At 43.6% G+C, this 15106-nt stretch overlaps 1 protein-coding gene across 1 annotated transcript in view; it reads right to left on the minus strand.

Annotated features, from left to right (window-relative positions):
- The window catches only part of COL24A1 (collagen type XXIV alpha 1 chain), an 88351-nt gene extending 76307 nt beyond the window's left edge, over positions 1 to 12044 (minus strand). The window contains exons 1-4 of the mRNA XM_014524810.2: positions 12028 to 12044; positions 2981 to 3034; positions 2525 to 2569; positions 2362 to 2406 (exon numbers count right to left, since the gene is read on the minus strand). The gene's annotated coding sequence lies outside the window, so the exon portion shown is untranslated. The remainder of the gene's footprint in view (positions 1 to 2361; positions 2407 to 2524; positions 2570 to 2980; positions 3035 to 12027) is intronic.
- Between the last annotated feature and the right edge of the window lie 3062 nt (positions 12045 to 15106).

A 15106-nucleotide genomic window follows, 5' to 3' on the forward strand; every position in this document is an offset into this window, starting at 1 on the left:
AGAACTGCTCTTGCCTGCTCTGGCAGAGCTCCGCATGGAGCCAGACTCAGCTGGGGACAGCAGCAGCAGAGGGTAGGTTCATTCTCCCTGCCCAGTCCCCACAGGTGTTCCATACCAGCCCAGGAGTAGGTGCAGGGTAAGATAACCCATCTCTGCTGCCACTGCTGTCTCTGGCAGAGCCTAGCTCCATGTGCAACCAGGCTGGAGTGGGACATGAGTGGTCCTAGAACCTTATTCCACCTTGTCCCTGGGTCAGCTGGGGCCAGGTGGGACAGTGGCAGTGGTGGGCAGGGAAGTGGGAGGAAGGGAGGGGAGGGGATGTGTCGCTGAGTATGTTTCTTGATTGAGGAACTTAAAAGAAGTCCCTGGGTACTGCTCCTGCAGCATGGTCTGCCTGCCCCAGTGAGTGGGGGGCTGGACGCAGGGAGTACAATTACCCCTGCAGTGTCAGCCACTGCTCCCACACTTCCTGGATCTGCCTCTGAATGGAGTAAAGGTGATATCCATGTTCTTCTGTGGAATAACTGACAAGGTACTAGAAACTCATAAATTCTAGGGAAATAGGAAAAGCTGTCAAGTGGCTCATTTTGAAAAACAACCAATACTGTTGGTCTCAGAACTCTGTACTGCTAATATAAGTGCTTCAGTCCTTTGGTTTCTGCTGTTCTTCTTGTCAATTACCATATTTACCTAAATCCAAGATAACTCTGAATTTAAGATGAACTCCCACTAAATGGATTCTGTACATGGAAAATATATACAGGTTTCCTTCATTTTATGCTGTACATGCGTTCCTGGAAAATGGCACATGACTCGAATTCGCATAAAGAGAACCCACTTTGCAATGTAACAAATAGGGATACATTCCAAGATCTCGACTGTACTGACCCCGAGACCCATTTCTACCACTTTTATAAGACAATTTTGGTACTCACCAACAGCAGACAGAACACACAAGCACAGGGTGGTGGTGAATGTTTAGGTGGTGTGAAGAGAGGGTGTGAAGAGAGGGTGGTCATTGATGGACCAGGGAGGTGGGTAGAAGATAAGCTAGCGGGATGCTTAGAAGGTGTAATGGGGATGGCAACTACAGAAACACGTGTTGCAGATGAGTGAGGAGCACAGATACACACAGGAGACTATATTTCGGTGCACGTCACTCCCATAATGCACTGCACAAAGCAGCTAACTGCAGGTTTCCACCACACTGATCGCATAAGAGTGAATTTACCTCGCATATAATTAATTTTTGGTATAAAAAGGTTCATTGCATAAGAGCAAATGCACACATACAGAACCCACATAAAGCAAAGGTAACCTGTACATTTTTATAGTTTTCCATGTGTAAAATCTAATTATTGGAGGGACATCTTAAATTTGTTCCCCCACCTGCCACAGTGGGGAAAGCACAGGCAGGGGGGAAGGCAGTGGGGGAGGCAGTAGGGGACAAGTGGTGGGGGAGACAGTGGGAGGACAGGCAGTGGGGGGACACTGTCCCTTATTCCCCCACACCTTGTCCCTTGCTACCTTGTCCTCCACACCACTTTCCCCCACCTGCCTCCCCATGCCTACACACGCCAGCACCTGTCCGTCCCTTCCCTGCCACCTGTCCCTCCTTCCCATTGTCCCCTCCATGCCTGCCCCCGTGCAGCAGCTTTTGCAGCAGTGGCTCTTCTGGCTGGGTCTTGGAGCCAGAGCCTGAGCCAAAGCTGCTGCTACTGCTGCCTCTGGTACCAGGCCTAGCTGGGCCAGAGCAACCATGTGCTTCATGCTCTGGGCTCGTACAGGGCTGCAGCTCTGCCAGAATTGGAGCTGGAAGGCAAACAGAGGTGACAGGGGGCAGGGCAGAGGCCATCAGGGAGTGGGAGAGGGGATAGGCAGTGGCTGCAGCTCTGACCCCAACCCTGACCCCAGGTTGGGGCTGGAGTTGGAACTACAGCAGCCATCAGCCCTTGCCCCCTTCTACTGTCTTGTACTTCAATCCAAGATGAGGGGCCCTTCCCCCTTCATTAAATGGTGGAGGGGGACTTGTTTTGGATTCAAGTGAACATGGTAGTTCACCTTCCTGCCCATACATGCCCCTGATTCTTTGTTTGACCTTGAGCAAGTCACTCTGATTGTCACAAATTCTTAAATAGTGGGTGCAAGGATCCAGAGGAATTTCATTGCTTCAAAAATTGGTGTTTTTAATAACCCCTCAGGATCCACAGATGAAAGGCTTTATGGATCCTAAACACAAACTGTAATGGTCAGAGGTAAACAGCTGATATTAATTCAATAATTGCCTTCCGAGGCAAGGTTTTGATTTGTTTGGGGTTTTTGTTTTGGTTTTTTTAGAGGTTATAGGATTTCACTACTTACTGGTACTCCCTGATCTCCTTGTTCTCCAGGGTTTCCAGCCTTGCCCTAGTTAAATAAAATGATTGAAAGAGAATACAGATTTCAGATAAATTACAAATCAATGTCAAGCAACAATCAGTGCTGTGGATTAAAACCTTATACAAAGAACAGCTCTGATACTTACAATAAGTCCATGAATGCCCTTTTTCCCTGGATCACCTCTTTCTCCCTGATAAAAACAAATAAGAACAAGTTAGTTCAATATAAATTTTCATTTCAATATAAATTTGCAGCCAAATGCACAGAAAAAAATTATACATGCAGGAAAAAAAAGCTCTCCCCAAAATTCTGCTATTGTCACTTATGCTCTCAAAAATGTGGAGTAACTCCATTTTAGATGACGGAGTAATGTATAGGTTATCTCCAAAATAGATAAGAACAGAATTCAGACAATGATGTCCATGTACTACGGAAACAAAAAACATCTGAAAGAAGCCAAAAATTTAGGGTGCCTCACTGGAATCATAGGAAACTCATAAGTGTCCCATGGTGTCTCCTTGTGCTTTGTTTTACTGTCAGTTGACACCCTATGATACACAAGCAGCCTCTGGAGCACTGAATAAAGCAAGTGAATAATTACCTTAATACCTTGTGTCCCTGGCTCTCCTGGAGGACCATCAAGACCTCTTGGTCCCTGAAAATTATGTAAGCAATTTTTGGTGTTATTTGTAGCCATTATAGACAACAATTACGAGGATAAAGCTTTAGAACTGTAAAGCAAACTAGTTCCTTTGTTAGCATAGTTATCTGCAAGTCCACATGATGGAAAACACTTTGTGTGTTAAGTGTGAAATAAAGCATCAGAGTAAAACCACTTTCCATCTTGATGTAATATGGATTTAAAACGAAAGCTTTTACTGCTTCATATTTAAACAAGATGTTTAAGGTAAGCAAAATAAAAGTATCAAAGCAGAATACATTAAAATATCATTATTGAAATATGGAAAAGAGGACACTTCACACATTTTGAAGTGCACAGGATATGACCAACTAAAACTTTGGCTGTTATAGAATTTTCTGCATTAAGGGCATGCTACAGAGTTTATTGTCAGCTGCCATGCAGGATGTCCATGTCATCCATAGAGCTACAGCAAACAGAATTTTTTTAAATTGCTAATTATGAGATTTATCTACAGGTATGTTGTGTAAGACTTGAGATTAAGAATAATGTGTTATAGTGGAAAGCATGTTAAACATGGCTCTAAACCTTCACTTGTATGTGGTGATGGGGGAATAGTTGGAAGACCTGTTTTGGATACTAAGGACTTCCATGTTCTCTAAAGAACACTTGATCAAGCTTATTTTGCTTGGACCACTTTCTCCTCAAAATATTTCTAGCAAAACATTTCTGAACTGTGAGAAAAATCCTCCAGAATCCTGTTCTATCAGTTTTGGATCTGGCGATACAAATCAAGGAGGTGATGAAGAGCACCATCCTTCTGACTGACTCCAATGATGTGAGGCATCCATTGGCCCTCAGGACTCATTCGGAATTGGGCTCATAAATTGGAAATTTCATAGTTTGACCCCAAATTAGGGTTCATGCTACATGTGAAAGGTGTTTAGTTATTTGTGTGATGGGTAATCATGCAAATACTGACACAGACAGATGAGGCTGTATATAGCTAGATCTCGCTTATCTAGGCATCCAGTGTACTCTACAATGCACAAAAAGATAAAGACATAAAGACTATATAAAGAGATACAGATCCTTCAAATTTAATAAAAATCACCTTTCCCAAAACGGGCTTTCATTTTACATAAAATGAAGAAAATTGTTGAAATTCCATTAAATTTTTTAGATGCCTAATTGGTACGTAGTACAATCCTATTTTACCTTGTGCAAGTCCCTGAAAACAAACATTAATGGGTCAGCTTTGCAATACACCTTCATCTCAGCCTTAAGACCAAGGAAAATCAGTGAAGAGGAAGAGACCCTTGGTGAGACAGAATTTAAGACAGTATTTTCAACACAGAACATGCCAAAGAAGATCAAGTTTTTACATTAAAATATTCTTAATTACAAATAAAAATGAAGCTAGAATGATACATGTTGTTTAAACTGTTGGAAAGTGCAAAAGGAAAAGGGAATGTTCAGGAAAGTTCAATCCAGTTGCCAAAAAGACATCATCTAAACCCTATGGAACCCAACGGAAAAATGCCTTGACTTTAATTAGCTCTAGAGGCGCCCAAAGACTCCTGTTATTTTTAGAGAGCAGTTTAGTTTGGCCATGTAAGAACTATAGGATGGAGCTCACGTTAGATTAGGTAACCCTAATTATTAAATGATTATAGAAGAGGGATAAATGTCTTGATTTAATTAAAGTCAGTTATTCTGATCTTTGGTGGTTATGCTGGTCTAGGTACTGCTGGCAGTTCTTCTATGGCTGTCTTTGTCTGATTATTACTTACATATTTTCTGTAGTTAATATGCGAGAGACAAGGATGTTTTATGGCCATATTTTTTACTAGACCAAATAGTTGGTCCCTAAGAAATCCTTGTCTCACATAATTTCTGGACCACGAAAGGTACAACACCACTGTTACACTGCATACAAACTTGATTGCAATGAAAACACAAGGCAGGCTAGATGGATTTAATGGAAAGCCCCATTTGTCCAATTTATCTGTTATCAGTACCATGTGGTACTTGAATTTGCCTCAGTATGAGGGAGGAGGGAAACCCATCAGTGATGGAGAACTCCAAAAAAGGTAGGGGCCAAATAAGACAGCTAAGGAAGGGAGCAAAGGAAAAGGCACACCCAAATCAGCATTATGTAAGGGAGCAATCAGGTAAGCAAGAGAAGACACTAAGAAGGAGACAAATTGGATAGCCATTATGTAGATCTTATGGTATAGTTGTAGAGACTGCAGGAGAGTATGGTCTGGGTATGTTACGGGCATAATGACTTCCTGCTGCACCTACAGACACCTCTGCTTTCAGAGGAGTTACATTCAGATGTTTAATCATTAGCAAGAACCTGACAATTGTTTTGATCATGAATTATCCAAGACCATACCAACCAATCAAAATAAAACTTCAGCAAGGACTAGTGATCAAAGATTAGCTTCTGGATAGCACCATGTTTGAATTTATACAGTGAAAACAAAATACAGGAAATGTCTAACTGCTAATTCTTGGTACGGTATTAACCTCAGCTAGCCACAGAGGAAAAAGCATGAATCCAAAGAAAGGGCAGTTACATGTTTTAACAAAAGCACAGCATAACATTTTTATAAATAGTACAGCATGATGCATTATTGGCACTGATGAATTGGATCAAGTAGAATTAATATAATTTCCTACTGTAGTTAGTACAGAATGAAAGATGGACACATTTTGGCTCCAGTTGTTTGATCTGGGCTGCATATTGTACAATTCTATGCACAGAGCTGGGGAGAAAAGCTGCCAAGTGTTTGCTACTGCTTTTTTCTTTGGCATGCCTTCAGCTTTGTTTCAAAAAGGGAATGCAATGTAATGCATGTTCAGAATTAATTATTTAACCATAATAGTTTAAGGACTATTTTTCAAAGAAAACAAACAAGCAGTGCTAATAGTTCACTCTCCCCATGCTGCTTCCTAACATAACCAAAAAAAGGAATAAAAATGACATAAACACAGTATGTACCATGGTTTCTTTCCCTCTTGGTTTAGTATGGAGGAACACTGTAATGTGACATTGATTTTAATCCTTCTTCCCTTGATTAATTAAAGGTACATACACACACTAAGTCCCTAGTAGAATATCTGAGAGCATGTCTTTTTGTCCACATGCACCCAGTGATCACATGTTCTCCCTACCTTGTAATCTGGTACCAGAAAGAATATGGTAGAAAGTCGGGTAGGATGGCACTTTCTACAGAGAGATAAACAGAGGTTTGGGATGTAAGAGTGGAGGAGGGACACCCAAAGCTCAAAACAACAGCAGTGGTGGCAAATAAGCATTAGATGGAAAAAAGAGTTAGAGAGCAGCAATGAAGATCTGGAGAGAGAGAGAGAGAGAGAGAGAGAGAGAGAGGGAAGGTGGAGAAGAAAGGATGAAAGAAGGTGACAGCAGGAGCAACGTTTGAGGCAGCAAGGATGAGAGCAATGATACCAGAAAGAAGACAGGAGCAAAGTACATAAGGAGACAGAACAGGAACAGCAGGAGAGAAGCAGAGGACAGTGGGAGCATGATAGCAGGCTGGTCCACCAGGAGTGGCACAGTAGGAAAACATGGAAGAGACACTGAAAGAAGCTAGAGAGGAGTGGAGGCTGTGGATAAAGTCAATTCTAACTGGTGACTGGAGGCAGATGGCATTGACAACGAACAGATATGATTTCCTGGAAAAGGTACTGTTTGAGATTTTGGAGGTACAGGTGCAACATCTCACCAGCCTGATTGCTTTCTTCAATTGAAAGAGTTGGGAATTGACTTACTGGGATGGAGAAACGTATGAGAACTTTTGGAAGAAATATGCAGAGAAATGTGGGAGGGAGGAATTAAGAGAGATAAAGTTCATAGCAGGCGAAAAGTCAAGAGAAAGAGTGATTATAGTTTGAATATATGCTAGAGGAAAAGACATAGAAAGATGGATGGAAAAATACATCTGAAGCATCATGTTGGTAGAGAAAGTAAGGGACAATTATGGTATCTGGATGGGGTCTTGGAAGGCATGAGTACTGTTACAAGCAGATGAGTGGAGCCCAGGTGGGGTGTTGCACCTCCCATCAGTGATGCAGATTAGGACATATCAGGGTTTTATAATGTACCACGGGCAACAAAAACAATGCAGGAAATGTGGAAAGGTGGAACACCTGTCTGCACACTACCCCTTCATAGTGTGCTACAGATGTGAAGGGATGGGGCATGGAGCAGCAGAGTGCCAGGAGTCCCTAAAATGCATTGTTTGTAAGAGAGAGGAGGAGAGCAGAGGAGAGTAGGGGTTGGACACTGAGGTAGGAATGGTGGAAGAGACCCCATGGGAGGGTAGAACAGAGAAGGAGGGGAGCTACATTTCTGTGATTGACAGTGCAGGAGGAGATAGGTGATAGAATGGAAGAGAAAGTAGCAACAGCAAACAGCTCAGACATGGAGGTGGAGGAGGGGAAGAAAGAACATGCCCTACACATAACAGAAGTGGAGATGGAGCAAGAGAAAGAACCAGAGAGACAGGCCAGGAAAAGAAAGGAAATGCAGGGGTTGAAGACCAGGAAAAAGAAACCTGATAACGAGGGAGGCGAGTTAGAGGAAGAACCAGAGAGTAGTTTCCTGCTGCTAACACCTCTGGGCTTTCATCTGGAATGGAGACCAGGGACATCTATACACACCACAGGTTTTAATCCTCATTAAAGTAAACAGGTTTATAAAAGTTAATCTTGTTTATTTTGGAGCGTTACATCTGAGTTTTCACGCACTAGGTTTTCAAAAGAATTAAGTCTTGGAGCATCACATTTGCGTTTACCTGCACTAGGTTTTCAAATAAATTAAGCTGGGTCCTTGGCCAGCACCACAGAGAGCAGGATGGTCCAGCACTGCCCCACCCTGCCCAGGGCTCCCCACCCACCCGGTGCCCATGCTCTGCCACGCAGCTCTGGAAGCAGGGAACTGCAAACCACACAAGAAAAAAAAGCAATTTGAAAGCAAAAGCAATTCGAAGGGGTGAACTACAAAAAAGTTGCAGCGCCATCTGGTGAACAAAGAGGCTCATTACATGTCTTTGAGTGCCTTTGTGTTTGCACGCAATGAATCAATGGACACAATGCTTTAATTCCCAGTGAGCCAAACTAAACTATGTCAGAGGAGTTTTAGCTGAATGCACAAGAAAGACTTTGAATGCAAAAGAAAGACTTTTAAAGTGTTGGGAAATCCCACTCATGCAAACAGACATACAGTTGCAGCACATGAAAAGGCAAAAATCATGGCATGTACATGAACCCCAGAAGGTGGGCAGAAGAGGGGAGGCAGGAATATGCAAACCTTCCTAAATGTGAAAGCAATCCAGCAGCTTGCAAGGGCTATAGGAATGCAAGTGAGAGAGGGGTAGGAGATGACCATCCTGAGCAGTGACATAGAAGAACCTTAAAGAGACAGGTGCACTCAGTTCAAAGCAAGCGTGGAGGAACCTTCAAGGGACAGGCACACTTATTTTAAAACATGCATAAATGGCATTGACAATAGTTTCATTTAATGTCAAGAACATCTTAACAAGGAAAGATGGGAACAGATTGAAGTAAGTAAGTGCAGACAATCTGCCTACAAGGATGTCGTATACCAGGGGAGAGGGATTATAAATGTTTTGAGAAAAGGTCTACCCAAAACCTTGAGAAAGGTGGAGTTAAGAATTAACTTGGTGGTCGGGGACAAATGAGAACAAAGCAGCAGGGATAGCAATATTATTCAAGAACTCAGAGCTGAGAACAAAGAAGGTAGAAGAAGTCATCAGTGGCAGATTGTAATGAATGATATTATCAGTTGGGGGAAGAGAATTAGACATTTTTAATGTATATACACCTCAGGAGAGTGAGGGAAGGAATGTGCTGCTTAGGAAGTGTTTTACGTGGTCGGAGGGAGACTGTGCACAATAGCAGGAGATTTCAGTTGTAGAAGAAGGGAAGGAGGAAATGGAGCTTTAGACAGCTCATCCAGACTGTCAATAAATATAATAAAAGAGGAATTGCTAAGAGATGTGTAGACAGGGTAGAAAGTTTTCACTAGAACAGACCTCAGTGGAAAGAAACAATCAAGAACTGACTTTGTGTTTGCATCAAAAGAAATAGGCATAAGGAAGAAAGAAACCATACATGTTGCTTTTAGTGAACACTGGATGCTGAAAGTAAAAATGAGTCTTGGTAAAAGTGCCATGAGAGTGAAGGGACTGTGGAAGTTAAATATGCGGTTGTAGATGTAGATGAAGAGATATGTCAAGCATGCACAAGACAGTATGTGGGGTGGCGAACGCTGAAGAAATATTTTGTGAGTACCAGAGAATGGTGGATGATGGTGAAGAAGAGAACAGGAGAATTCTTCAGGAAGGAAGCCCGAAGATGCACAGGGAAAAGAATGAAACAGCTAGGAGAGTTGCAAAGAAAGATGCTAGAGCTGCTAAAGGAAGCAGCAGAAGGAAGATAGGGATGAGAAGAGCTACAAGAAACAAGGCAAGAGTTAGAAACTTGGTTTAAAAGGAAGATGAGAGAGAAAATGTTCTTAGGACAAGCCCCTGGGTGGGAGAGAACAAAGAGTGGTCCTGATACTTTTTGGCCAGAGTGAAGGCGGCAAAAGGAGAGCTTAAAGCAGTGTGGGAAGAAGGGGGTGCACAGGTGGAAAAGCCAGAGGAGGTGTTGGGAGGTGATGAGAAGATTTTATGAAGAGCTTTACCAGAAGAAGAAAGCAGACAGGAAGAAGATGGAGGATTCTTTGGAAGAGACTGAAGAGAAAGTAGAGGCGGAAGAAGCAAAGGAGATGGAAGAAAAGGTAAGTTTAAAGGAGGTGGAGGAGTGTTTAAAAACCTTTAAAAGAGGGAAATCACCAGGAGCAGTTGGACTGCCTATAGAATTTTATGAGGAGTTTTGGGCACAGGCAGGGAGGGATATAGTGGAAGTTTTTGAGAAAATAGAGGAAACAGAACAGAGTGAAATATTTTACAAGAGGCATTGTAATCTTACTCTTCAAGAAAGGGGAGAAGGAACTTCTGAAAAACTGGAGACCAATTACACTCCTTAATATGGACTATAAGAGCTCAGACAAAATTGTCAATATTTGCCCAATCTGACCACAGAAAGCAGCTTATAGACATGACCAAACAAGTGCACAGCTGCAGACAGCTTAGAAAATGGCCTATCAGGTGAAAATCTGACCTCTCATTGCATAAAGTATCAGATAAAGATGTTTCAAAATATAGCATCTTCTGTAACTTGCATCTGCGCAGCTCCCAGCCTTGAGCTGTTTTCAGAATGAGAGGTGGGAAAGGGAGTGGAGTGAGTTCAGTCTGTAGTTTTTTCCAGCTCCCCCCAGAGGGTGGGATAGGTGTATGTGAGCCCCCTCAAAGGTGGGGGGCATTCCAATTCACCCACCCCACTCTTCAGCACTGGCTGGGGAGCTCCCTCCGCTGCGTTTGCCCCTCCCATTCTGAAAACAGCAAGCCCTGGCCAAGAGCCCTGGCCATTGCTATGGGAACCTGGGTGCAGGCTCCCAGCCCACAGCTAGATTCCCCTCCTCCCTGAAACCAACAGTAAACTTCTGTTTGGTTTGGGGTAACACTGTAAGAGACATTTTGCAGAAAAAGTTCTGAGTTACAGCTGGGAGCTGCACCTATAGTTTCATAGCTGGTAGGATCGGAAGGGACCTGAGCAGATCATCAAGTCCGACCCCCTGCCATGGCAGGAAAAAGTACTGGGGTCAAACAACCCCAGCGAGGTGTTCATCTAACCTCCTCTTAAAGACCCCCAGGCACTTCTGAAATGTAATAGTTGGAGAAAGACTTTTGATGGAAAGGGTACTAAAGCATACATCAGAGTATGAAGAAGCAACAGGGGCTAAACTAAATAGATGGAAAAGCATCATAAGGAGAGTGGGGATCTGGAGGGACTTGGGGAATTTGGGCCTTCATATAAGAGAGAGAGAAATCAGAGTGCTTGGGATCCCAATGGACGCTGAAGGAAAAGGTAATACAGCATGGGGAAAAAGTGATGGCAAGGCTATGGCAAATATTTTGGTTATGGTCTGGAAGGACACTATCCTTTGCTGGAAAAGTGGCAGCGTTTAAGGCTGTGACACTGCCTATTGTTCTATATATGGGAATTGCATTCCCACTGACATGCTGGCAGATAGCAAAAGTACAGAGGGAAATATATGGGTGTTCTTTTGGAATGTCACAAGAGAAAGGTTGCTAGATCTGAACTACAAAGCAAAAGAGATGGAGGAATGGGGGCTACCAGACTTGCAAGGCAGTAATGGAGGAAGAGGGGAATGCAGTGCTTATCACCAGATTTCATGCAGCAGCAATTTTAAGGAAATGGGGAATGCCCTCCTTGCCACTTTCTGTCACAAAGTTAAATATTAAAGAGTAAAATGTGGATTGCAGCGACCTGAGTCAGACTAATATTGACAGTTTTCATGTTGCTATTGCTCCCATCATCAGCTTGCCCAATCTAGCAGGGGGTCCTACCCTTCTATAATCACTTTAGCTGAGGTGCAGGAAGTCTTAAATATGAGCAGATGAAACATTATGAAACCAGCATGGTGCTGTCACATGATTAAAAGAATATCTAATGGCATGTCTCAGAGAGAAGACATGGAGAAGAAAGGATGAAAGAAGAAAGAAAGGATAAAGAGATCCTCTAACAGTAATATATTCCAGTAGAAATAACTGATTTTTTCTTCAGCCAGTCAGAATCTCCCAGTGCAGGGAAAATTGCCCAGCTGGACAGTCATAGCAAAATTAGACTGCTGAGGAATCTTTGACATCAAATGCTGTTGAGTGGTCAATGTTTTATGATAGAAAGCCATTTTGTTGTGTGGCAGTGCAGTAGTAGATGGTCAGTGCTGTTAAACTTTGCATAAAATCCAGCAACAAAGATTTGATATGTTATTTTTTTTTTTTGCCAACAAGGAAAGGAATTAGTATACGCTCTGATTTAACATTTACATGCAACTACTCTTTCTGCCTTTTTCTGCCACATGCAGTTTAGTGTTCCAATGCTGCTTTCATTTTGAATTCAGTGGTGCTAAATCCTCCAGTTTCAAGTGGTCCCCATAAATTTTTCATACATTGATCTCAGACTCTGCCTGATCTTGTAGCTGTGAAGATATGCAAAAATATAGCAAGTCTTATTATTTTGAAGCAAGCCTTCTCAACAATTTTCTCCAGAATCAAGGTGTCCCATGGTTATGCTGCTGTGTATAGGGACAGCCAAAGAATCCTGAGGAAAGATCAAATTTTTAGAGATAGAAGAGCCAAACTTAACTGAGTAATTGTATATAAAAGTATGTATGCGTGAGCGCATGCTCATCTACATGTCAACCTCACAAGGGTGCAACTAGCTCCTGTGGTCCAACTCAGCATAGCACTTAGGCATGCATTTCACATTAAACAGGTGGCTATATTGAAGTAATTGAGAATTAAGCACATGCTTTGCTTTACTGCATTAGGACACTGATTGCAGAAGAGCCCAGCTGCTAGTTCTTTTCAGCCCTCCCAACTGGTTTGCACTGTGCATTGGCTCATCTTTACAATGCTCTCTGTGAAGCAAAGGACTTGAAACTTTTTTTTTTTTTTAAACAAACGCTGAGATTCTTCTTCTTGGGACCAAAGGCTGGTTCTGTTAACAAAGTGCCCTGTAAGTCCCAACTACCCCTTCCAGATCCAGTGAGTATATCTGTGGAAACTTCTGTTCAACGCTGTAAAAGTTATTTTTTTGTTATCCTGTGCTCTGGGTCTTGTTCCCTTACTCACATCACTGTAAATCTACTGACTTCTGTGGAGTTGCCTTTACTTTACACTGGTGGAAATGAGAGTGGATTCAGGCCCTCTGTGTCTAATTAACATTTCTCTTTGAAGTTTCTCAAATGAATTTCATAAACAAATACATGTGCATTTCAATTAAGTATGATGAATAGGCACTGATTTATTCTGTTTGATGGGTACTGATAGCTTGCATGTGTGTCTTAATAGTGGGGTACTAAAGTTGAAATTAACATGAGACTGAGAAAGAAAGATTACAAAGATACCTTTAGTTACTCAACAGAGAAAATGCACATGCATCATTATCACTTAATTCTAAATATTTATGCAAGTGTCCTACGTCCTATAGTTTACAAGGCAATTTTCTGAACTGAATTATGTATGTTTTTTCACATGTAAAAAGAGACTAGTTCTAAACTTTTCTAATTCTTTGTATTCTTTTGTTTTTATGATGATTTTATACAACATTCATTAGAGGTAGAATGTTGATATTAAATCAATAAAGACATTTTCAAATAACACTTCAATGAATTTCTTTTGTAAGATATCTTTAGTGTCATTTTATAAAAACAAATCCATTATAATTAATGACAGGGAAGAGCAAACTCTTTTAGAGAACCACAACACTCTCTCTGGCAGGACTAGTGTATGCTATTTTTGTCCATGAACAGTTGAAGAGTTTAAGCTTCTTTAATCATCAAGCCTGAACTCTGACAAATCCCCCACTAACTTTAACATGAGTTTTGTTTGAGCTAGGCCCACAGGATCAGACTTATAACACATCAGATTTAGAAATCTTATTCAAATTCCGTCGTTTTTAGGTGTGGAAACACTAGGGTTACCATATTTCCAGTTTAAAAAAGGGGGATACCTGTTGGGGGGAGGGGGTAATATGACTGGGGGTGGGGGTAGTAATGCCTGTGCCCTGCCACTGCTCTGCCCCACCCCTCACTCACAAGCCATACCCCCCCAGCTCTGCTGCCGCCCTTGATTCCTGACCAACAGTACACCGCCCCCAGACCATGCTGGTGCCCCTCACTCCCAACCTGCAGCCCCTCTTCCCACTGATACCCCTCACTCTCAATCCACAGCCCCCTGGCCCTGCCTGTACTCCATGTGCCCAACCCATAGTCCCCCAACCCCCTGGTACCCCTTGTCACGGCGGGGTCCTACAGGAGGGCCGTGATCCCCTTAAGGCCCCTTCCTCCATGCCAAGTTGGCCCAAGGGCACCCTCAGATTCTCGCCCGCCATGTCTTTGATGTTTAGATAAAGTTGGGAGGCTGCCTTACACCCTCTTGGTCACGGTTCGCTGTGGCTTCTGTCCCCATGGACTCCCGGGCCCCTCATGGGTCCCACTGTATGATGGGTGCTTTAGGGGCACCCTAGCCTTAGGGGCTATGCGTGGCTCCAACCACCCCTTATAGCCTCGCAGTTGGCATAGACGTTGTTCTGTCAAAGCACACTTGCCCACTCTCTCTGGGGCCTTCTCTGTGCCGCCGCCCTCTCTCTGGGGGCGCTCCGTGCCCCGTCTGGGCCTTCTTAAGAACACCGCCCCTCTCTTGGTGCTCTCCCTCTAATGCTGTCCCTTTCCTGGGGCCTTCTGTGCCCACTCTGGGACTTCTCAATCAAGCCACCTGTCTCTCAGGCCCACCGCACTGCTACCCCCTTTCTCCAGGGCTCGCCGCACTACTACCCCCTCTCTCTGGGGTTTACTGCAGTACTACGCCCTTCTCCGGGGTTTACCGCAGGGCTATGCCCTTCCTCAGGGGCTCGCGACGCCCGCACTGGGGCTTCTCAGTAGTACCCCTTCTCTGGGGCTTGCCACGCTCGCACCAGGGCTTCTCAGTAGTGCCCCCCTCTCTGGGGCTGGGGTCTATGTACCCCCTATGCTGCGCCTGCACTGGCGCTGGGGTCCTCACACTCCGCTGTGAGTCCCCAATGAGGCCTCCTCCAACCCCTTATAGCCTCACCCAAACCGCCAGTGTAATACATAACAATAAAGCAAAGACAAGCCTCTTGGCTACAACTTAACTTAAGGCCTCCTGGCTATAACAACATTGCTCCAATGTCCCGGAGCCGCCATCCTTTACTCGGCTTGAGTAGCACCAGCGGTTCTCGCATCTTAGCTTCAAGAGCTCCCCTCTGTCTGGCTGCTGGCGGGTAACTGCCAGCCTGGCCTCAGTCCCTGGGCCTTATGAGGGCCAGGCCCTGCCCCTTACAGTCAGCTGACTGCTGGCAGGTGTGATTGCTAGTTAGCTCGGG

Source organism: Alligator sinensis, unplaced genomic scaffold (genome assembly GCF_000455745.1).
Source record: "Alligator sinensis unplaced genomic scaffold, ASM45574v1 scaffold32_2, whole genome shotgun sequence".
Classification (NCBI taxonomy): domain Eukaryota; kingdom Metazoa; phylum Chordata; order Crocodylia; family Alligatoridae; genus Alligator; species Alligator sinensis.